Source organism: Bufo gargarizans, chromosome 11 (assembly GCF_014858855.1).
Source record: "Bufo gargarizans isolate SCDJY-AF-19 chromosome 11, ASM1485885v1, whole genome shotgun sequence".
NCBI lineage: Eukaryota > Metazoa > Chordata > Amphibia > Anura > Bufonidae > Bufo > Bufo gargarizans.
In genome coordinates, this window is record NC_058090.1 from 24,285,804 (window position 1) to 24,310,390 (window position 24,587).

At 46.1% G+C, this 24,587-nt stretch overlaps 1 protein-coding gene across 2 annotated transcripts in view; it reads right to left on the reverse strand.

The window, feature by feature from the left end:
- LOC122921832 (B2 bradykinin receptor-like) overlaps positions 1 to 20,190 on the reverse strand; it is a 56,620-nt gene extending 36,430 nt beyond the window's left edge. For both annotated transcript variants that reach the window (XM_044272093.1, XM_044272092.1), the window contains exon 1: positions 20,016 to 20,190. The gene's annotated coding sequence lies outside the window, so the exon portion shown is untranslated. The remainder of the gene's footprint in view (positions 1 to 20,015) is intronic.
- Between the last annotated feature and the right edge of the window lie 4,397 nt (positions 20,191 to 24,587).

A 24,587-nucleotide genomic window follows, 5' to 3' on the forward strand; every position in this document is an offset into this window, starting at 1 on the left:
CAGTATACCGCTACACCGTGCCCCACAATATACAGTATACCGCTACACCGTGCCCCACAATATACAGTATACCGCTACACCGTGCCCCACAATATACAGTATACCGCTACACTGTGCCCCACAATTACAGTACTACCGCTACACTGTGCCCACAATATACAGTATACCGCTACACCGTGCCCCACAATATACAGTATACCGCTACACCGTGCCCCACAATATACAGTATACCGCTACACTGTGCCCCACAATATACAGTATACCTCTACACTGTGCCCCACAATATACAGTATACCGCTACACCGTGCCCCACAATATACAGTATACCGCTACACCGTGCCCACAATATACAGTATACCGCTACACCGTGCCCCACAATATACAGTATACCTCTACACCGTGCCCCACAATATACAGTATACCGCTACACCGTGCCCCACAATATACAGTATACCGCTACACCGTGCCCCACAATATACAGTATACCTCTACACCGTGCCCCACAATATACAGTATACCGCTACACCGTGCCCCACAATATACAGTATACCGCTACACCGTGCCCCACAATATACAGTATACCGCTACACCGTGCCCCACAATATACAGTATACCTCTACACCGTGCCCCACAATATACAGTATACCGCTACACCGTGCCCCACAATATACAGTATACCGCTACACCGTGCCCCACAATATACAGTATACCGCTACACCGTGCCCCACAATATACAGTATACCTCTACACCGTGCCCCACAATATACAGTATACCGCTACACCGTGCCCACAATATACAGTATACCGCTACACCGTGCCCCACAATATACAGTATACCGCTACACTGTGCCCCACAATATACAGTACACCTACACTGTGCCCCACAATATACAGTATACCGCTACACCGTGCCCCACAATATACAGTATACCGCTACACCGTGCCCCACAATATACAGTATACCGCTACACTGTGCCTCACAATATACAGTATACCTCTACACTGTGCCCCACAATATACAGTATACCGCTACACCGTGCCCCACAATATACAGTATACCGCTACACCGTGCCCCACAATATACAGTATACCGCTACACCGTGCCCCACAATATACAGTATACCGCTACACCGTGCCACACAATATACAGTATACCGCTACACCGTACCCCACAATATACAGTATACCGCTACACCGTGCCCCACAATATACAGTATACCGCTACACCGTGCCCCACAATATACAGTATACCTCTACACCATGCCCCACAATATACAGTATACCTCTACACCGTGCTACACAATATACAGTATACCTCTACACTGTGCCGCACAATATACAGTATACCGCAACACTGTGCCCCACAATATACAGTATACCGCAACACTGTGACCCACAATATACAGTATACCGCAACACTGTGCCCCACAATATACAGTATACCGCTACACTGTGCCCCACAATATACAGTATGCCTCTACACTGTACCACACAATATACAGTATACCTCTACACTGTGCTACACAATATACAGTATACCTCTACACTGTGCCCCACAATATACAGTATACCTCTACACTGTGCCACACAATATACAGTATACCGCTACACTGTGCCCCACAATATACAGTATACCACTACACTGTGCCACACAATATACAGTATACCTCTACACTGTGCCACACAATATACAGTATACCTCTACACTGTGCCACACAATATACCGCTACACTGTGCCCCACAATATACAGTATACCGCTACACTGTGCCCCACAATATACAGTATACCGCTACACTGTGCCCCACAATATACAGTATGCCTCTACACTGTACCACACAATATACAGTATACCTCTACACTGTGCTCCACAATATACAGTATACCGCTACACTGTGCCCCACAATATACAGTAAACCTCTACACTGTGCCCCACAATATACAGTATACCGCTACACTGTGCCCCACAATATACAGTATACCTCTACACTGTGCAACACAATATACAGTATACCTCTATACTGTGCCCCACAATATACAGTATACCTCTACACTGTGCCCCACAATATACAGTATACCTCTACACTGTGCCCCACACAATATACAGTATACCTCTACACTGTGCCCCACAATATACAGTATACCTCTACACTGTGCCCCACAATATACAGTATACCGCTACACTGTGCCACACAATATACAGTATACCGCTACACTGTGCCACACAATATACAGTATACCTCTACACTGTGCCACACAATATACAGTATACCGCTACCCTGTGCCACACAATATACAGTATACCTCTACCCTGTGCCACACAATATACAGTATACCTCTACCCTGTGCCACACAATATACAGTATACCTCTACCCTGTGCCACACAATATACAGTATACCGCTACACTGTGCCACACAATATACAGTATACCTCTACCCTGTGCCACACAATATACAGTATACCGCTACACTGTGCCACACAATATACAGTATACCGCTACACTGTGCCACACAATATACAGTATACCTCTACACTGTGCCACACAATATACAGTATACCGCTACACTGTGCCACACAATATACAGTATACCGCTACACTGTGCCACACAATATACAGTATACCTCTACCCTGTGCCACACAATATACAGTAAACCTCTACACTGTGCCCCACAATATACAGTATACCGCTACACTGTGCCCCACAATATACAGTATACCGCTACACTGTGTAGTCTGTTCTATAAGCACCATTGTTTTGTGGCGGCGGACAGAAAATAATCTGGAAGTGCCCCTCCCGAGACCAGGCTCTGGATCCGCCGCTGTGGTGGTGTTAGTAGAGGGTATGTGTCTATAGTTGGACCCTTGTCCGTATGCATCCATCCATGTCAGTCTATGTATGCAGGTACGTGCATTCCTATATCCTCGTCTTCAGAGTATAAAGGGGATAGGTGGGACTCATTGCCCAGTGGGGGGCATTCTGCATCATATATATGTGGATGTTTTATACTGGCGATTATATAATCGTTTCTTTCATCTCGTTTAGACCATGGGGCGTCAGAGTCGTGATAAGTCCAGAAGACTTCTCGTTTCTGTAGGTGATCGAATCGGTTCTAAGGGCTTTCAGGTAGATGCTCCAAGCAGGTAACCCTAAAGGGGTGTTTTTCTATCTCTATTGTAGTGGCGCATTGTCTGGAGAGGCTATGCTTCTGATAGTGGCGTCGAATATGGTACCTTTGCCGATTCACGTGACAATGTAATGCCCCACGGATTGCAGGCCGCACCCGCATTCTGTCAGCTATATAACACACACAGATTGGCAAGTCAAGTGTTGTATCGGACAGGTCAGGCCAGTGTGTGTCGAAGTAACAGAGGTTTGTTCATGGGTAACCATTTTGCAGCATAGCCATCTGTTTGATTGGCACCTGAACCTCCCAGTTTCTTCAGGGTGATGCTATTGGGCCTGTTTTCCTTGGTGTTGTGTTGGTTTATTAGGGGCTAGGATGCTCCTAACGGTTGGGGCTCGCCTCGTGTGATTTTTGGGGGGGTGAGGGTATTTTGCCAGGTGAGGATCCTGCAGCAGTTTATGCCAGCGTTTCTCTGACGTATTTGTATGAGGGTCTATACTGTGTGATGAAGACCAGTCATCCTCAACCTGCGGCCCTCCAGCTGTTGTAGAACTACAACTCCCACAATGCTCTGCTGTAGGCTGAAACATGTAGTGTCGGCTGTTCGGGCATGCTGGGAGTTGTAGTTTTGCAACCGCTGGAGGGCCGCAGTTGGAGGATGCCTGCGTTAGACCTTCCTCCTGTGATGATAGCAGAGTCTTTTTTATGGCATTTTTTTAATCCCGGTGGGGTCGCCTTTATCGACTAGTCTTTTTTGATCACCCGGCTTTGCTGTATGAAGTCACTTTTGTTGGTGCAATTTCGTCTTATGCGCTTGCATTGGCTGTAGGGTACGTTCTTTTATGATGGAAACTGGAATAACGGATATGGCCATTTGTGTCGACGGGCTTGAAATCGGTTTTTGTGGAAATGGTCTTGTTCCGGCTGGAGACGATGATGTGTAAAAATTCTATTTCTGTTCTACTGAAGTTGGGGCTAAACGTGATGCCCCAGTCGGTGCAATTTAGGGACTGGCTGAAGGATTTGGCGGATGTTTCGTCTCCGTCCCCTATGATGAATATATCATCAATATAGCTTTTAAAGTGCACACTATGATCTTTATAGACGGGACGGTTGGCAACGTTAGTGCTTTCAAATTCCCCCATAAATAGATTTGCGAATGACGGCGCCACTCTCGTCCCCATCGCGGTCCCTTCACATTGGCGCTATGTTGTCCCATGGTATATGAAGTAGTTGTTCTCGAGTACGAATCGTAGGTTATCCAACAGAAATTGCATTGAGGTTGGGGTCCCTTTCTAAGATCGAGTTGTATATTTGTATAAAGGGCTGTAACATCCATAGTCCGGAATGCATACGTTTCCTGCCACTCAATTGTTTGGAGGTCACAAGTTAGGAATCTCGGAGACAACTAGTTAGGTTTTTCACATAAGGTTGTAGGTGTACAGACGTGGACAAAATTGTTGGTACCCTTTGGTCAATGAAAGAAAAAGTCACAATGGTCACAGAAATAACTTTAATCTGACAAAAGTAATAATAAATTAAAATTCTATAAATGTTAACCAATGAAAGTCAGACATTGTTTTTCAACCATGCTTCAACAGAATTATGTAAAAAAATAAACTCATGAAACAGGCATGGACAAAAATGATGGTACCCCTAGAAAACACAGAACATAATGTGACCAAAGGGACATGTTAATTCAAGGTGTGTCCACTAATTAGCATCACAGGTGTCTACAACCTTGTAATCAGCCATTGGGCCTATATATATGGCTCCAGGTAATCACTGTGTTGTTTGGTGATATGGTGTGTACCACACTCGACATGGACCAGAGGAAGCAAAGGAAAGAGCTGTCTCAAGAGATCAGAAAGAAAATTATAGACAAGCATGTTAAAGGTAAAGGCTATAAGACCATCTCCAAGCAACTAGATGTTCCTGTGAGTACAGTTGCACATATTATTCATAAGTTTAAGATCCATGGGACTGTAGCCAACCTCCCTGGACGTGGCCGCAGGAGGAAAATTGATGACAAATCTAAGAGACGGATAATCCGAATGGTAACAAAAGAGCCTAGAAAGACTTCTAAAGAGATTCAAGGTGAACTTCATGCTCAAGGAACATCAGTGTCAGATCGCACCATCCGTCGTTGTTTGAGCCAAAGTGGACTACATGGGAGACGACCAAGGAGGACACCATTGTTGAAAACGAATCATAAAAAAGCAAGACTGGAATATGCCAAACTACATGTTGACAAGCCACAAAGCTTCTGGGAGAATGTCCTGTGGACAGATGAGACAAAAATCGAAGTTTTTGCCAAGGCACATCAGCTGTATGTTCACAGACGAAAAAATGAAGCATATCAAGAAAAGAACACTGTCCCTACTGTGAAACATGGAGGAGGCTCTGTTATGTTCTGGGGCTGCTTTGCTGCGTCTGGCACAGGGTGTCTTGAATCTGTGCAGGGTACAATGAAATCTCAAGACTATCAAGGAATTCTAGAGAGAAATGTACTAGCCAGTGTCAGAAAGCTTGGTCTCAGTCGCAGGTCATGGGTCTTGCAACAGGACAATGACCCAAAACACACCGCTAAAAACACCCAAGAATGGCTAAGAGGAAAAAATTGGACTATTCTAAAGTGGCCTTCTATGAGCCCTGACCTCAATCCTATTGAGCATCTTTGGAAGGAGCTGAAACATGCAGTCTGGAAAAGGCACCCTTCAAACCGGACACAACTGGAGCAGTTTGCTCATGAGGAGTGGGCCAAAATACCTGCTGAGAGGTGCAGATGTCTCATTGACAGTTACAGGAAGCGTTTGATTGCAGTGATTGCCTCAAAAGGTTGCGCAACAAAATATTAAGTTAGGGGTACCATCATTTTTGTCCATGCCTGTTTCATGAGTTTATTTTTTTACATAATTCTGTTGAAGCATGGTTGAAAAACAATGTCTGACTTTCATTGGTTAACATTTATAGAATTTTAATTTATTATTACTTTTGTCAGATTAAAGTTATTTCTGTGACCATTGTGACTTTTTCTTTCATTGACCAAAGGGTACCAACAATTTTGTCCACGTCTGTAGATCCATCTATTGTGACAGGTTGCTTGTTGCACCTATAGGGGGCACTAGAGAGTCTGCTTTCATCCTGATCTGCATATCTTTCCCATGGAGCATTGCCTGTAAGACTACCTACCCCAGCCGGATCGCTCCAAGGTGAACGGGCTCCATCCAAGCCGTGTAATACAAGTGAGGGGGGGGGGGGGGGATCTCATTTGCATATTATTTTCCCATGGAGCATTGCCACAGTCTGCATACACAGCTCGTCTCCCTTAGGAGAGCCAATAACCCCCACAACTTGTGATATTTCCGCTCCCTGGCCTTTTTTAGACAGCGCTCACCGACCTCGGAGAACGATCTGACGTCTTGTAGAGCATCTCAAGAACATATTTTGTATTAAAGGGGAATTCCGGTTGCATCCACTTTTCCTCCATCCACAGGATAGGGGATAGCTCTTAGATCAGTGAGGGTCTGATGGGAACAGGAGCCCCCGAAATGGAGCAGTGGGCCGAGCATGTGCACCGTAGCGCCATTCATCTCTATGGCACATGAGGCTCTCCCCGCAGCTAATTTCAGGGGTCCCCATGGGGGACGGGGCCCGCCTTCTCATGAGATCGGCGAGGGTCCCAGCGTCAGGCCCATATTATTCAAGTAGTTATTCCCTAACCTGGGCATAAGGCATAACAAGATGGATCCAGGATATCCCTTTAAGATGCACTTGCGGGACGTCACGGAAATTCTGTAAAACTTCTCATTCATTTATAGTGTAAATTTCAGCGGTTTTCATCCATTTCGCATGAACGTTTCTCATAAAAGTCAGGGAAGCCGGAAAAATTCTCAAGAAGTGTCCGCAGCCGATCCGTAAATCGGGACTCTTCGAGGGGCTCTCCGAGAGCAGGAGGCACGTTTAATATCGCCAGGAACGTACAGGAAATCTGTCACTGCGGGCTCCTGCAATGTGCGCGGCCACAAACAGCGGGTCCGCAATATACGGGCACCGGCCGGGTGTGCTCCGTACCACGGCTGCAGATCCATTCACTTGAACGGGTCCGCAATCCGCAAGATACGGTGCAGAGCGGAAGCCCATGGAAGCGCTGCCGTGGGATCTCGGTCCGTGCCTCCGCACAGTGAAAAAATATAACAGGTTCTATTTGTTTGCGGTGCGGACTGAATCTTGCAGATCGTGGACCCATGTGATCGTGGACTGCACCCGCGAACGGTGGGCACACGGCAGGTGGCGACCCTCTCCCTTTTTCATACAGCATAGTAATAGTATGTCAGGGGCAGAAAGGGGTTAACTGATAATTAGCAGTTTTTTTTGAGTTTTTTTTATTTTATGATGTACATACCCTTTAAGTGTGTTGCGCCACTTTAGCTACAGGTGGCGCGTAGTCCGTGCTGCCAATGACAGACTGGGGTGACCTGGACTGGTCTGACAACTTCTGACTACTTAACCTTGTTGACAACCAACACATCTAGTGATAGGTGCATGTGGCGGCCAAGCAACATCCATCGCTCAACGTCTGCAAATTGGCCTCCTTGGCAGTCAGTGCCCACAGGAAGACGGGCAGCAGGAGGCAGCAGGATGCCCGGTAGGCCGCCAGACTTCCCTTAATTGCTAATTCCATAGAACTTCTATTTTTGCATTTCCAGCTACACTGAGGGATTATAAAGAATTACATAAAAAGGAGCACGCTTTCCCGGAACAGCTCGTCTATAGCGGTTATTAGGGAACCGAACCCGAGATCGGGAAATGTGTTTCTTTACAGTACAAATCAATTTATGAAGTTATTACTCGCAAGACTTGACGTAATAACTTCAGCTCATCGGAGCCAATACATTCTAATAAGGTGCGGAGCGCTCACTCCGTACAGTATTGGAACAAAGTTTTATGCGAATCGACTTCGGATGTCTCATCCGAAGTAGATTCGCTCATCCCTAGCCGTTATCGCAGCATGACTGACTTGAAGGCTGCAATACCATACACCGCCTGTGGATGGAAGTGGCGCTGCTTCTATTTCTTGACACAGCCAACACATTTAAAAGGGCATCTGTCAGCAGTTTTGTCCCTATGACTCCGGCTCACCTGTTACATGTGCGCTCGTCAGCTGAAGGCATCGGCGTCGGTCCCATGTTCATATGTGCCCGCATTACTGAGAAATATGATGTTTTATTATATGCAAATGAGCCTCTGGGAGCAATGGGGGCGTTGCCATTACTCCTAAAGGCTCAGCTCTTATGCAATTAATATGTGGATTGCCTTAATTGTAAATTGAAAATTGAATAATGTAATGTTTATCAAAACATTCAATAAAAAAAGATAAAGTAGAACTGGCATAGTTGCCCAAAGCAACCAATAAGATTCCATTTTTCAGAGCTCCATTGAAAAATTAAAGGTGGAATCTGATTGGTTGCTGTGGGCAGCTACGCCAGTTCTACTTTACACCCGTTTGCTAAATCTCCCCTCTAGTGTTAAATGATACAAATCTAACTGCTTGCAGCCACCACTAGGGGGAGCTCACTGCATGCTGTGTCCTTATTGAGATCAGTGTAAGCAGTAAGCTCCCCCTATAGGTGGCTACAGTCAAACTGTCATTCTCTCTATGCAGCAGATTTGGAACCAGATCTACATAAAAAGTGCAGTAACTGTATATAATGTGAATCTTCAGATACTGTGTTAAGACACCTGACAAAGAGGCCTGAATGTCCATCTTTTTAGTTAGCCATTAAATGGTATCAACCACTAAAGAACCTCATTTTTATATATTTAATTTACCGGCTAACACGGTCCAAAGATATTTTTTACCATTACTTCTCCTGTACTGATCCTGAGTTACATCCTGTATTATACTCCAGAGCTGCACTCACTATTCTGCTGGTGAAGTCACTGTGTACATACATTACTTATCCTGTACTGATCCTGAGTTACATCCTGTATTATACTCCAGAGCTGCACTCACTATTCTGCTGGTGGAGTCACTGTGTACATACATTACTTATCCTGTACTGATCCTGAGTTACATCCTGTATTATACTCCAGAGCTGCACTCACTATTCTGCTGGTGCAGTCACTGTGTACATACATTACTTATCCTGTCCTGATCCTGAGTTACATCCTGTATTATACTCCAGAGCTGCACTCACTATTCTGCTGGTGCAGTCACTGTGTACATACATTACTTATCCTGTACTGATCCTGAGTTACATCCTGTATTATACTCCAGAGCTGCACTCACTATTCTGCTGGTGCAGTCACTGTGTACATACATTACTTATCCTGTCCTGATCCTGAGTTACATCCTGTATTATACTCCAGAGCTGCACTCACTATTCTGCTGGTGCAGTCACTGTGTACATACATTACTTATCCTGTACTGATCCTGAGTTACATCCTGTATTATACTCCAGAGCTGCACTCACTATTCTGCTGGTGCAGTCACTGTGTACATACATTACTTATCCTGTACTGATCCTGAGTTACATCCTGTATTATACTCCAGAGCTGCACTCACTATTCTGCTGGTGGAGTCACTGTGTACATACATTACTTATCCTGTACTGATCCTGAGTTACATCCTGTATTATACTCCAGAGCTGCACTCACTATTCTGCTGGTGGAGTCACTGTGTACATACATTACTTATCCTGTACTGATCCTGAGTTACATCCTGTATTATACTCCAGAGCTGCACTCACTATTCTGCTGGTGCAGTCACTGTGTACATACATTACTTATCCTGTACTGATCCTGAGTTTTACAGCCAGACACGGAGGCTCATATTGCTATCTCCTTCTTTACTTTCCACCAATAGCAGCAAAGAAGAAATTTACATAATCATAACAGTAAAGGACCCTCCCCTGATAGATCCTATAATAAGCAGTGTCCTCTTCATCAACTTCCTCTTTCTTTGCTGCTCCACCAAGATAAGTAACCTCTATTTTGCTATAGGCTTTTTACTTGTTTGCTGTGGTTATAGGATTGATTTTCTGAGCTTTAGTTCGCTCAGGATTCCATATTGTATGCGTTTTTGCTTATTGGGATTCTTATCCCCTGTCCTTATTTTATAGTCTTGGGGCCTTTGTATCCTTTTGGTTTCTTCTGGGCCCTCTTTACCTCCTTGGGGGGTCCCCCCCCCCTCCTTTCTACCCATCCTTTATTTCTCCCCTATCGTGGGGTGCCGGTTCCTCCGGCTGTGATTTCGTGACTGGCGCTTCCCCCATTGTTGCTCCGCTTTGCCTGTGGCCGGGTCCTGCGTCCGGAAGCGTTCCCAGGCCCTGGTATTGTCCCCCTTACCTCTCGCTGCGCTCCACGGCATCGCAGTCGCTCCGGCGCACGTCCCGATTTGCTTTCCCGCGGCCGCGAGATCTCGCGAGATCTCGGCGGCCATTTTGTGGATACCCTGCGCGTACTCTCGCGGGATTTCGGCTTCGCTTCGGCACCGGACGGCAGCGCTTCCTTCTCTCTGCGGCTCCTGGGGTGACTAACCCCTCGTCTAGTAGTTTTGGTTGGTTAGTTTTCCCCTTGCCCTAATTAAGTTCCCCTTAGGTTCACAGGGTGCCCTATTGTTATTATTGGTATCACCTTAGACCTCTAATATGTCTTCTGACCGATCCCCATCCGGGCCTACCCCACCACCATCTGGGGACCCTGGAAGGTCTGATACAAGCATGCAGGCCCTAGAATTACAGCGCTCTGTATCCAGCGCAATCATTGAGGCCATGGGATCCATGTCATCCATGATTTCCCAAACAATTGCCCAGGCCTTATCTGCCCATGCTCCTGGCCCTTCTAGTCTGACGCCTGTGACTCATCCGCAGCCTGCCGCTGGTGAGACTCCTCATGTACAGGAGAGACAGACCGGTGTGATCTCAGCCACCATTGATAGCGCGCATAGATCGCGCAAAAGAGCCTTGCCGCGCCAGGCAGAAAGGGCGCGTACATGGAAAAGTGCTAGAGCACTAATCAGTGATATAGAATCAGAGTTGGATTCTGATGCGGAGGCTAACGCGGAGGCGAGCGGCCACTCTGGGGAGGAGATGGATTATGACATCCCTGGCACTACTGACCCCGTGCCTTCCACCTCTGGGTCTGCGGCTCCTGCCGCCACCGCCCCTAGTGCGGCTCCTTCCCTGGTGGATCCCTCGGGCAACCCCTTGTTTGACCCTGATGCCCTTCACCACCCCAGGTCATCAGAATGGCTGCCAACGGCCCACGTGAGCACCTATCTGGAGCACTGGGTGCGTCGTCCTCTCAGTAAGGAGGCGCGCAGTAAACTTAGGTCCGAATGTCCCAGACCCTTAGTACCTAGCAAGGTCTGTGAGACGCCTTCGGTGGATCCGAAGATGACTCAGTTCCTGGCCAAAACCGGCTGGAATCCCCGTAAAGGGTTAGATTCAGCGCTTAGGAGTTGCCAGGACAAGCTCCTAGACATCTTTGGTCCTCTGGCCAAAATTTTTGAAATGGCCGAATCGGCCAGAATTGACGGCTCTCCAATAGACCCGGAGGAGCTTTCCGGGTGGATACAGAGAGCCATCTGTATCGCGGGCAGCTCTAACTCATCCCTGGCCATTGAACGGCGCAAGGCCATACTTTTTAAGATCGACCCGAAACTGGCTAATCTGGCTCTTACCGAGGCAGGAAAGGACGCTAATGGTCTACTTTTCGGGGACTCCTTTATCAAGGACCTCGGTAGATATGTGGGGGCATTTACGGCGCTGGACAAGGCCCAATCCTCCATGCGTAGGGTGTTCCGGGGTCGGGTCTCCACCAGGGCCGGCAGTGGTAGGGGCCGTCTGTCCGGCCGTTCAGCATTCCAAGCCCGCAGTTCGGGCAGAGGCTCCTATTCACAAGGACGACCCTTCCAGGAGCAGAGAAGCCCTCCTCCTCCATTTTTCCCGGCCAGAGGCGGCCAATGGCGATCAAGGTCGTTTCGAGGAAACCAGAACCCTCGCAAATCCTTTGGTAAGTCTATCCCCAGTGGGGATTTCTTTGGATACTTGTGTCGGGGGCAGACTCCGTCATTTTTCCCATGTTTGGTCCACGGTTACGTCAGACCCATGGGTACTGACTACGGTGAGGGGGTTTCACATAGAGCTCACAGGCTCCCCAGGGCTCATCCTTCCTCCCCCGCCACTGGGTCTGGCCCAACCACACAGGGAACTCGTAGACATCGAGCTCCGGTCCCTTTTCCAAAAGAGGGCGATAGAGAGGGCTCCCCCTACCTCCGGGGGTGTCCTCAGCAGCATATTTCTGGTCCAGAAAAAGGGTGGCCAGATGCGTCCTGTGATAAATCTCCGCACCCTGAACTCTGTGGTGCGATATCGCCATTTCAAAATGGAGGGGATCCACCTCCTGCGGGACTTATTAGTTCCAGGGGACTGGATGGTAAAATTGGACCTCAAGGATGCGTACCTGACGGTCCCGATTGCCGCGGCATCCAGAGATCTCCTGCGTTTCCGTTGGGGGGACGAAGTGTGGCGTTTCACGTGCCTCCCGTTCGGCCTGTCGTCAGCGCCTTGGTGCTTTACCAAACTGTTGCGTCCGGTCATGGCCTGGCTGCGGTGTCGGGGTGTGCGTCTAATCGTCTATCTGGACGACATCCTCGTTATGCATCAATGTCAGTCGACGCTGCTGCAACACCTTCAGTGGACCTCACAACTCTTGACAGACCTGGGTTTCCTGCTGAACCCCGAGAAGTCGATCCTCACGCCATCTCGTCAGATGGAGTTCCTGGGCTTTACAGTGGACTCGGTTTCGGAGTCCCTCAGCCTCCCGATGGCGAAATTGCGGGCGATCCGCAAGGAGTTGAGACACGCTCTCGCGGCTACCTCCCTGTCGCTGCGCCATCTGGCCCGCATCATTGGCCTGTTGGCATCTTCGATCCAAGCTGTGTTCCCGGCGCCTCTCTACTATCGGGCTCTACAACGACTGAAGATCGCCCATCTTCGGGCCGGTGCCACCTTTGCGGATCTGGTGGTCATGGATCAGGAGGCTCGGGAGGAGCTCCGGTGGTGGATAGAGAACTTGGAGGCGTGGAACGGCAGAGCGATCTTCGGTTTCCAACCGGATTTCGTGGTAGAATCGGACGCGAGTCTCAAGGGCTGGGGTGCCCACTGCCAAGGCATTTCCACGGGTGGTCGATGGTCAGAGGAAGAGAGCCGTCTTCACATCAACGCGTTGGAGCTTCTGGCGGGCTCGTTCGCAATCCGGAGTTTCTCCAATGGCATGGCCCATGCGTGTATCCGTTTGCGCATGGACAATGTGTCGGCGGTCCGCTATGTCAATCACCTGGGCGGCACTCAGTCGGCTACTTTGGCTCGCCTCGCGAAGGAATTCTGGTCCTACTGTCTCTCCAGGGACCTCATGGTGCAGGCGGAATATCTCCCGGGTCTTCACAACTACAGAGCGGATTGGAGTTCCCGGTACTTCACGGACGGCAGCGACTGGAGGCTCGCTCCAGAGACGTTCTGCTCGATTTCGGCCATCTGGGGCCCTTGCACCATAGACCTCTTTGCGTCGCGGCTCAATACCCACCTTCCCAGGTTCTTCAGCTGGCGCCCGGATCCGGAAGCGGAGGCGGTGGATGCGTTTCTCCAGGACTGGACTTCGGCTCTGCACTATGCGTTTCCACCCTTTGCCATGATCCCGAGGATGCTGCTTCAGACTCGCCGTCAGATGGCGGAGTTGGTAGTGGTGGTCCCCTTCTGGGGGACTCAGGCCTGGTACCCGATGCTCCTGGAACTCCTGGTGGATGTACCTCTCCTCCTCCCGGGTCGGACGGATCTCCTCCAGGGCCCTCTGGGCGTGCCCCACCCCCTACTGGTCGACGGATCCCTTCAGCTTCTGGCGTGCCGGATCTCGGGTCTCCCGGAGAGGTCTTGGGAGTTTCGGAGGCGACTAGACGCCTCCTGGATAACGCTTGGGCTCCCGGCACCCGAAAATCTTACCGGGCAGCTTGGCGATCTTGGGTTAACTGGTGCGTGGAACGGAACCTTGATCCCGTTTCGGCGCCTGTGACCCATTTATTGCAGTTCCTTACGTCTCTTTTTGAGGCGGGAAAGGCGTATCGGACCATTAATCTGTTCCGTTCGGCAATTTCTTCCACCCACCTGGGTTTTGAGGGTGTTCCGGCGGGTCAGCACCCTTTGGTGTCGCGCTTGCTGCGTGGATCTCGTTTGGCTCGGCCTCCTCGGCCGCGCTTCACTACCACTTGGGATGTTTCTCTGGTCCTCTCTTTCCTCACGGCGTGGCCGGAGAACGCGTCTCTTTCCCTCCGTCAGCTTTCGGCCAAGTTGGTGACCCTCTTTTGCCTTATTTCCTGTAAGCGGGTTTCTGACGTCAGGGCTCTGGACCATGATGCTCGGTCCTTTTCTCCTGAGGGCGTCACCTTTAACATTACGTGGCGCACCAAGACCAATATTCGGTCTGTCTCTTATCCCTGTTTCCCGTCTTCCCCGGCGCTATGTCCTGTGGCTTGCTTGCGGGAATATGAGTTGCGCACTCGTGCTCACCGTTCTGTGGCCGTTCCACAGTTGTTCCTCTCTATTCGCCATCCGTTTGGCCCTGTGTCCAGCCCCACTTTGGCGCGATGGATGAAGTGGATCATGTCCCTGGCTGGGATTGATACAACGGTCTTTACCGCTCATTCGGCCAGGGGCGCGGCTGCCACTGCCCTGGCGGTTTCGGGGGCTCGGTTGGAGGACATTTTGCGTTTGGCGGATTGGTCTAGGGCCTCCACATTTCGGGAATTTTATTTCCGGCCGCCTCCTCATGTGTTCTCCTCCATTATTGGTCAACTTTGAACTTGCAATATGAGCCTCCGTGTCTTGATGTAAAACTAAATGATTTTCCTATTTCATGACGTAAAGTCATAGTTTTATTAAAGACACGGAGGCGAGTATTGCCCGCCCTGGATATTTCTTCTGCCCGCCCTTTTTTGTGGGGTGTTATTGTTGGACTGTTTACATTGTCTTTAGTTGATATTTATATATATTGATGTATATCATGTTATTATTTATTGTCCTCTGTTTTTCACCGACCTGGCTGTGTGCTTCTGTTTCCAGGGTCGTTTTTCGTTCATTACCTGACCCGTTTCTTACACTGGCTATATTGTTTGCTCTGTTTCAGGCTGAATTCTCCACGGTGTGTGGTCTGTTCCATGGTTCCAGGTTTCCTGAGGTGTTAGCCCGGTTGGCCTGATTCTGCTGTTCGTGGATCCCGTTGGTTGCAGTTCTCGGGTCCAGTTCCGGTTCCAGTTCCGGTTCCAGTTCCGGTTCATGTTGCGGTTGCAGTTGGTGTCGCGGTTGTCAAGAAAGAGGAAGTTGATGAAGAGGACACTGCTTATTATAGGATCTATCAGGGGAGGGTCCTTTACTGTTATGATTATGTAAATTTCTTCTTTGCTGCTATTGGTGGAAAGTAAAGAAGGAGATAGCAATACTCGCCTCCGTGTCTTTAATAAAACTATGACTTTACGTCATGAAATAGGAAAATCATTTAGTTACATCCTGTATTATACTCCAGAGCTGCACTCACTATTCTGCTGGTGGCAGTCACTGTGTACATACATTACATTACTTATCCTGTACTGATCCTGAGTTACATCCTGTATTATACTCCAGAGCTGCACTCACTATTCTGCTGGTGCAGTCACTGTGTACATACATTACTTATCCTGTACTGATCCTGAGTTACATCCTGTATTATACTCCAGAGCCGCACTCACTATTCTGCTGGTGCAGTCACTGTGTACATACATTACTTATCCTGTACTGATCCTGAGTTACATCCTGTATTATACTCCAGAGCTGCACTCACTATTCTGCTGGTGCAGTCACTGTGTACATACATTACTTATCCTGTACTGATCCTGAGTTACATCCTGTATTATACTCCAGAGCTGCACTCACTATTTATCCTGCACTCACTCTGAGTTAGGCCCCTTTCACACGGGCGAGTTTTCTGCGCTGGTGCACTACGTGACGTGAACGCATAGCACCCGCACTGAATCCTGACCCATTTATTTCCATGTGTACATGAGTGTTATTTTTCACACATCAGTTCTGTGTTGCGTGAAAATCGCAGCATGTTCTATATTCTGTATATTCACGCAGCCTTGGCCCCATAGAAGTGAATGGAGTGTTATTGTAAAACACATTACATCCGGAAGCAAGTGCAGATGCGTTTTTCACTGATGGTTGCCAAGAGATGATGTTTGTAAACCTTCCGTGTTTTTTATCACTCGCGTGAAAAACGCATCAAAACGCATTGCACCCGTGCGGAAAAAACTGAACGCAATCACAAACAAAACTGACTGAACTTGCTTGCAAAATGGTGCGATTTTCACTGAACGCATCCGGACCTAATCCGTATCGCTTGTGTGAAAGAGGCCTTAGACTTGTATTATACTCCAGAGCTGCACGCACTATTCTGCTGGTGCGGTCACTGTGTACATACATTACTTATCCTGTACTGATCCCGAGTTATATCCTGTATTATACTCCAGAGCAGCACTCACTATTCTGCTGGTGCAGTCACTGTGTACATACATTACTTGTCCTGTACTGATCCCGAGTTATATCCTGTATTATACTCCAGAGCAGCACTCACTATTCTGCTGGTGCGGTCACTGTGTACATACATTACTTATCCTGTACTGATCCTGAGTTACATCCTGTATTATACCCCAGAGCTGCACTCACTATTCTGCTGGTGCAGTCACTGTGTACATACATTACTTATCCTGTACTGATCCTGAGTTACATCCTGTATTATACTCCAGAGCTGCACTCACTATTCTGCTGGTGCAGTCACTGTGTACATACATTACTTATCCTGTACTGATCATGAGTGACATCCTGTATTCTACTCCAGAGCAGCATTCACAATTCTGACGGATGCCACTGACACACTGACACCGCTTATGCTGCGACTCTCTAGTGGATGTATTTAGAGTTTCACAGATGTAGCCTAAAGCTCCTGCGCCCAATGTAGATTCTAACAGGACCCCCATCTGCCAAGTGCCATGTATAATACTGGCGTCTTCTTGTGGAGGGGGTTAAGGGACCTCTGACACCAGGAACCGGGTCTGACAACTATCTGTGCACGACCGGTCTCCCTACGCGAGTTGTCGGCCAAGCTTTCCTCGACCCTTAAGAGGCAATGTGCCGGGTCATGCAGAGGAGGGAACCAAGATGTAAATAAATTGGGGAGGGGGGGGGGGGTACTTGGGTATTTGCACGCGGCGTTTTTCCATGGTTACGGTGTTTGTGTCGTGTTTGTCTTTTTGTTATTCTCTATTTTCTAAAGAAAAGGAAGGAAATGGCTAAAATTTCATACACAATCCCATCTTCCTGCCCAGCATTGTTCTCCCCGCTCGCCCGTATCGGAATGTAATGAACGCCTGCAGGTACAGACTTCAGGTTACTCCACAGAGGATTTCATCTAGTGATGTAGCAGAGCTGAACCCGTCACTGAGAAGTAGAATGTAAAAGTCAGGAACACAAGTGAGCCATTGCACTGACTCAGCTCTGCTACATCTGGACCCAGAGTGAAATGCTCGAGGCACGGCGCCAGTTTCGATGGGGTGTCTGCAAACCTAATGAAGTGGAGAACGTCCCTAGAAGTGGACCCTGCGTTTCCTCACACCCTGGGCGTTATATGGTCGGGGTCTCTCGCCCATGTGGGTAATGGCTCTGCCTAATTTCTAACCTTCACCACCTGGGACCATCCTTTAGTAATTTGCTAAGAAGTCAAATTAGCCTTCCTACAGGCTGGTAAAGGGGGCGGGGCTGTGACAACCGATTTTGCAAGATGGTTAGGAGTAGTTTTACATCCCATGATGCTTTGCAGCCGCCACAAGGTCGGGAATCAGAACAATCGTGGACAAGAAGCAGCAAAAAAATACAAATGATCACAACTTAAAAGGTCTCCTCAGAGGTGCCAGTAAATCCATGACGGCCATTGTGCAAGTGTCATAAAATAACTGCATAGGGGATAAATCATACTTCTCACTGCTTGAAGTCACCACTAGGAGGCGCTCACTGCATGTGGCTTGGGACAGGTGTGAGCAGGAGCTCCCCCTAGTGGAAGGTACTGTCAGCCGTCATAATACAGTCCTGGGAAGCAATGGTAAAGGTTGTAAACGTTAAAAACTGCAGAGTCTCAAATTTGAGCACAAAATGGGCCTGGAGGTCGGGTTATTTCATAAGTAATCTTATTTAAAGTTTTTTTGTTTTTTTTGGGATCTGGTGCATTTATGGCATATCGACAGGATGGGGCTCCCGAAGAAAACAGAGAGCAAGCCGCCCGCCATTCACTATGGGACTTCCAGAAATAGCTGAGAACTCCTAATATTTTGAGAAGTCCTATAACAGTGGATGAAGAGGACTTTAACAGCCACTGATTTAGGTGTGTGACCCTTGACCCTACTCTGGGACCCCACTTGAGGATGGCGCAGCAATGGGACGCGGACACTTACATCCTGACTTTACTCCAGCAGGGGGCGCAGTGCTTAGCGGTTCCAGTCACCATTGGTACAGTTATAAGTTGGCGGTTACTATGGGCGGCTGAACGGTCCATCAGGTAAACAGCTTGATGGTTTCAGTCTCTCACTGAGGCACACCGCCCTGTGGTTATAAATCTCACCTGAGGGCACTCGGCCACAGTCTCTGACAACTCACACTAAACAAGATGTGGCTCAGGGCTCTCTTGTCAGGGCCCCGCCATGGAGGGCAGACGACGCTCTGTCATCCCAACTTCCAACTCTCATCTTCCCCTTAAAGGGGTACTCCCACCGCAGACAATGACCGCATATCACTAGGATAGGTCTCTGGGACCCGCACCTACACCGAGAACGGAGCAGGGAAGGTGGTGGCTGGAAGACCCTGGGTTTTCCGGGGTCCGGCCACCGCCAAGTGTTCTCCCCATAGAAGTTAATGGGAGCGCACCACAGTTGCACACCCACTGCCCCCATTTATTTCTTTGGGGCCGATGGAAATAGTGGTCCCATAGAAATGAATGGAGGACGGCTGCACATGCGCAGTGCTCCCTCCACAACCTTCCCCGCTCTGTTCTCAGTGTAGGTGCGGGACCTGCACCTATCAGACAATGGGGACATATCCTAGCGATTCGCCCTCATTGTCTGAGATAGGAATATCCCTTTAATTGCCTCTTGCTGTCTCCTCCCCATGACTGAGCCTGGACATCTGATTAGTCATCAGCCTGCAAACACATCTCTGATTGGTGCTCGGCTCCGAACACAACCCCATTTACGGATCAGACACCAGATGACGGGTAATATATAGGACAGACATCATACACAACTGGTGAACTTCCTCTGAACCATCAGGGACAACGTCTCTTTAAAAAAAATTAACTACTTTATAACAAGACCATCTCTATGCTAGCTGCCATACAACCTGAGATATAACTCCAGAAACCATTGTCTACTATTGGTTTTACAGAACAAACCAGTATGACAAACCAGGGCAAACTGGGCCCCTGCATAAGTCCACACAGTTCAGGGGCATTGGTGGAATGGGTGGAGGGAAGGGATTTTTCTGGCTTTTGCGGTTGCTTGCTTCTCCATTAGCGCTCATTCATGACACTGTTCACACAAGGCTGACGCAGCATTTACTGCAGAGGTGGGACCCGCACCTATCAGACAATGGGGGCATATCCTGGCAATATGCCCCCAAAGTCCATGATGAGACAACCCCTTTAAGCCATGCCCCCAAAGATGGCCACCCTAGGAACTGTTCAAGGACATTACATATGGCAATGCGGTCATCATAACAGGCTAATGAAAGCGGAAATGGAGGTTGGGAACTTACGGTTGGTCGGTCATACCGCTGGAGGTCTTTCCGGATGGGTCATCACTTATGGCGGTGGTGGTCTTCTGCTGATAGACATGTATAGCCTTAACCATCCAGAGAGGACAGAAGATACTGCTCCCCTCAGGGCTGGCATGGCTGGTTACTTTCGGCCTCACCACAATGTCAGGGTAGATGGCGGGCCAGGCGGACATAACCAGGAAGGGCGGTTAGGTCCTGCTGACCACCGTGCAGATCAAGTAGGACCTGCCTACCAACCAAGGATGCCTTAGGATAGAACTATAGTTCTTCTCTCCCCCATCTTGAAACTTGACAGAAAGTCAATCCATTCAAGGGTTAACCTAAGCCACTTACATATTAATGCGCTTCTTAATAAATTTGCCGCATTGACGTCACCAAACAATGCAGTATGAAATGGCAGTTTTGGTAAATTTCCTTCATTGCCTTATTTGCTTTACCCCCAGGAGCCAAAGACGCCTACATGCCCATAATACTGTGCCCGTGTAAGGAAAGGGAACTGCAAAACTGGCCAAGACCTGGAAGAACATGTTTTTGGGCTCCACGGTGCACCAGTAGTCTCTAGGTAAACAGAGGCACGCCCAGTACATATAGCAGTATTATCAAGGCATGGTATTGCAGTATCATAAAGACACGATAAGAGTTTTACTTGGGCAATAAGTAACAGTACTGATAGAGTAATATCTGCTGGTGAAGTGGTTAGAGATTGGGGTTTAACTCGCAAAAAGTTGGTTACAACTGTAACAAACACTCAGCTGTGCAAAATACTCCTTCTCTACGGGTTATCAACCAGATACGATAAATCTGAATATTTTATTCACTGACAACAATCTTGGAAACAATGAAAAATTTAAACAGTAAATTAGGACGTTGCCAAACCCTTCCTTAGATGATGAACACATCAGGAGGCAGGAGGCCAGGCCGTGTAATGGACGCTGTCCAGCAATAAACAAAGCCGTTCTCTCTATTATTTACTACACAGGGGCCCAAAAAGTACAAGGATCGCCAGACACAAGTGGAAAAAGTAATGCCATGCATCATGTTATTTTTACCTTCCATAACTGACTGTAGCTCTGATACGTACACACTGCAGGTATTCTGCCTCCTGCAAATCATATATGTGTTATGCCAAATATTGCAGAGGAGTCTCAGCTACGCGAGTGATCGCAGATGTCTCTGGAGACTGTTCAGCTCAGATGCAGGGATATGTTTGACTCGATCTCATGAAATATCGTACACCTATACTGTACATCAATGTACAAAAATATAAATACAATACTGCGGCCTTTGTACAGCAACATATGTTATGTAAAAAAAAATAATACTGTACAAGAATCTAACTACTATAATACTGCTCCTATGTACAAGAATATAACTACTATAATACTGCTCCTATGTACAAGAATATAACTACTATAATACTGCTCCTATGTACAAGAATATAACTGCTATAATACTGCTCCTATGTACAAGAATATAACTACTATAATACTGCTCCTATGTACAAGAATATAACTGCTATAATACTGCTCCTATGTACAAGAATATAACTACTATAATACTGCTCCTATGTACAAGAATATAACTACTATAATACTGCTCCTATGTACAAGAATATAACTGCTATAATATGCTCCTATGTACAAGAATATAACTACTATAATACTGCCTCCTATGTACAGGAATATAACTGCTATAATACTGCTCCTATGTACAGGAATATAACTGCTATAATACTGCTCCTATGTACAAGAATATAACTGCTATAATACTGCTCCTATGTACAAGAATATAACCGCTATAATACTGATCCTATGCTCAAGAATACCACTATAATTACTGCTCTAGTACAAGAATATAACCACTATAATACTGCTCCTATGTACAAGAATATAACTCCTATAATACTGCTCCTATGTACAAGAATATAACTGCTATAATACTGCTATGTACAATAATATAACTACTATAATACTGCTCCTATGTACAAGAATATAACTACTATAATACTGCTCCTATGTACAAGAATATAACTACTATAATACTGCTCCTATGTACAAGAATATAACTACTATAATACTGCTCCTATGTACAAGAATATAACTGCTATAATACTGCTCCTATGTACAAGAATATAACTACTATAATACTGCCTCCTATGTACAAGAATATAACCACTATAATACTGCTCCTATGTACAAGAATATAACTGCTATAATACTGCTCCTATGTACAAGAATATAACTACTATAATACTGCTCCTATGTACAAGAATATAACTACTATAATACTGCTCCTATGTACAAGAATATAACTGCTATAATACTGCTCCTATATACAGGAATATCACTGCTATAATACTGCTCCTATGTACAAGAATATAACTACTATAATACTGCTCCTATGTACAAGAATATAACTACTATAATACTGCTCCTATGTACAAGAATATAACTACTATAATACTGCCTTCTATGTACAAGAATATAACTACTATAATACTGCTCCTATATACAGGAATATCACTGCTATAATACTGCTCCTATGTACAAGAATATAACTACTATAATACTGCTCCTATGTACAAGAATATAACTACTATAATACTGCTCCTATGTACAAGAATATAACTGCTATAATACTGCTCCTATGTACAAGAATATAACTGCTATAATACTGCTCCTATGTACAAGAATATAACTACTATAATACTGCCTCCTATGTACAGGAATATAACTGCTATAATACTGCTCCTATGTACAGGAATATAACTGCTATAATACTGCTCCTATGTACAAGAATATAACTGCTATAATACTGCTCCTATGTACAAGAATATAACCGCTATAATACTGCTCCTATGTACAAGAATATAACCACTATAATACTGCTCCTATGTACAAGAATATAACCACTATAATACTGCTCCTATGTACAAGAATATAACTACTATAATACTGCCTCCTATGTACAAGAATATAACTAATATAATACTGCTCCTATGTACAATATAATAATATAAGTACTGCTCCTATGTACAAGAATATAACTATATAATACTGCTTCCTATGTACAAGAATATAACTACTATAATACTGCTCCTATGTACAGGAATATAACTACTATAATACTGCTCCTATGTACAAGAAATATAACTACTATAATACTGCCCTCCTATGTACAAGAATATAACTACTATAATACTGCCTCCTATGTACAAGAATATAACTAATATAATACTGCTTCCTATGTACAAGAATATAACTACTATAATACTGCTCCTATGTACAGGAATATAACTACTATAATACTGCCTTCTATGTACAAGAATATAACTACTATAATACTGCCTCCTATGTACAAGAATATAACTAATATAATACTGCTCCTATGTACAAGAATATAACTACTATAATACTGCTCCTATGTACAGGAATATAACTACTATAATACTGCCTTCTATGTACAAGAATATAACTACTATAATACTGCCTCCTATGTACAAGAATATAACTAATAGAATACTGCTCCTATGTACACGAATATACTACTATAATACTGCTCCTATGTACAGGAATATAACTACTATAATACTGCCTTCTATGTACAAGAATATAACTACTATAATACTGCCTCCTATGTACAAGAATATAACTAATATAATACTGCTCCTATGTACAAGAATATAACTGCTATAATACTGCTCCTATGTACAGGAATATAACTACTATAATACTGCCTTCTATGTACAAGAATATAACTACTATAATACTGCTCCTATATACAGGAATATCACTACTATAATACTGCTCCTATGTTGAAGAATATAACTACTATAATACTGCCTCCTATGTACAAGACTATAACTACTATAATACTACCTCCTATGTACAAGAATATAACTACTATAATACTGCTCCTATATACAGGAATATCACTACTATAATACTGCTCCTATGTTGAAGAATATAACTACTATAATACTGCCTTCTATATACAAGAATATAACTACTATAATACTGCTCCTATGTTGAGGAATATAGGACTTGTATCCTATTTCTGCTATTCTTAATGAGGCCGCCAGTTCTGCCATTCCAGTTAAAGTTCTGAGTGTCTCACCTCAGTTCTGATATTGAAGAGTCTCCCATAGTGAACGTTGAAACCGATCTCTTCTATTAAACCTCCTGCAGATTTAATGAGTGATGTTCCTCTAGATTAAAAGGAAAAGGTCTGGTGCCATGTAGCCCGTAGAAAACTAGATTAATGCCCCTTTAAGAGATACAAGAGGCGTGCAGGTGCGATACCTTTTAATGGCCAACACAATTAGCAGCAGTGATGTTGGTTCCTCTAGATGTGAGCAGCGTTTGCTCCAAAAATCTTGCCTTGCCCATACCCCCCCAGGAGGTCTATTAGGTTAAATGGCTGCTTTCTACACTCAATTTTCAGCTTGACTATCGGGAACGAACATTGCTAAGAACGCTAATTTCCCAATTATCGGGCCTATGTACAGTAAATGTGCCGCCAATCCACCTGATGAACATACGCAGCACATTA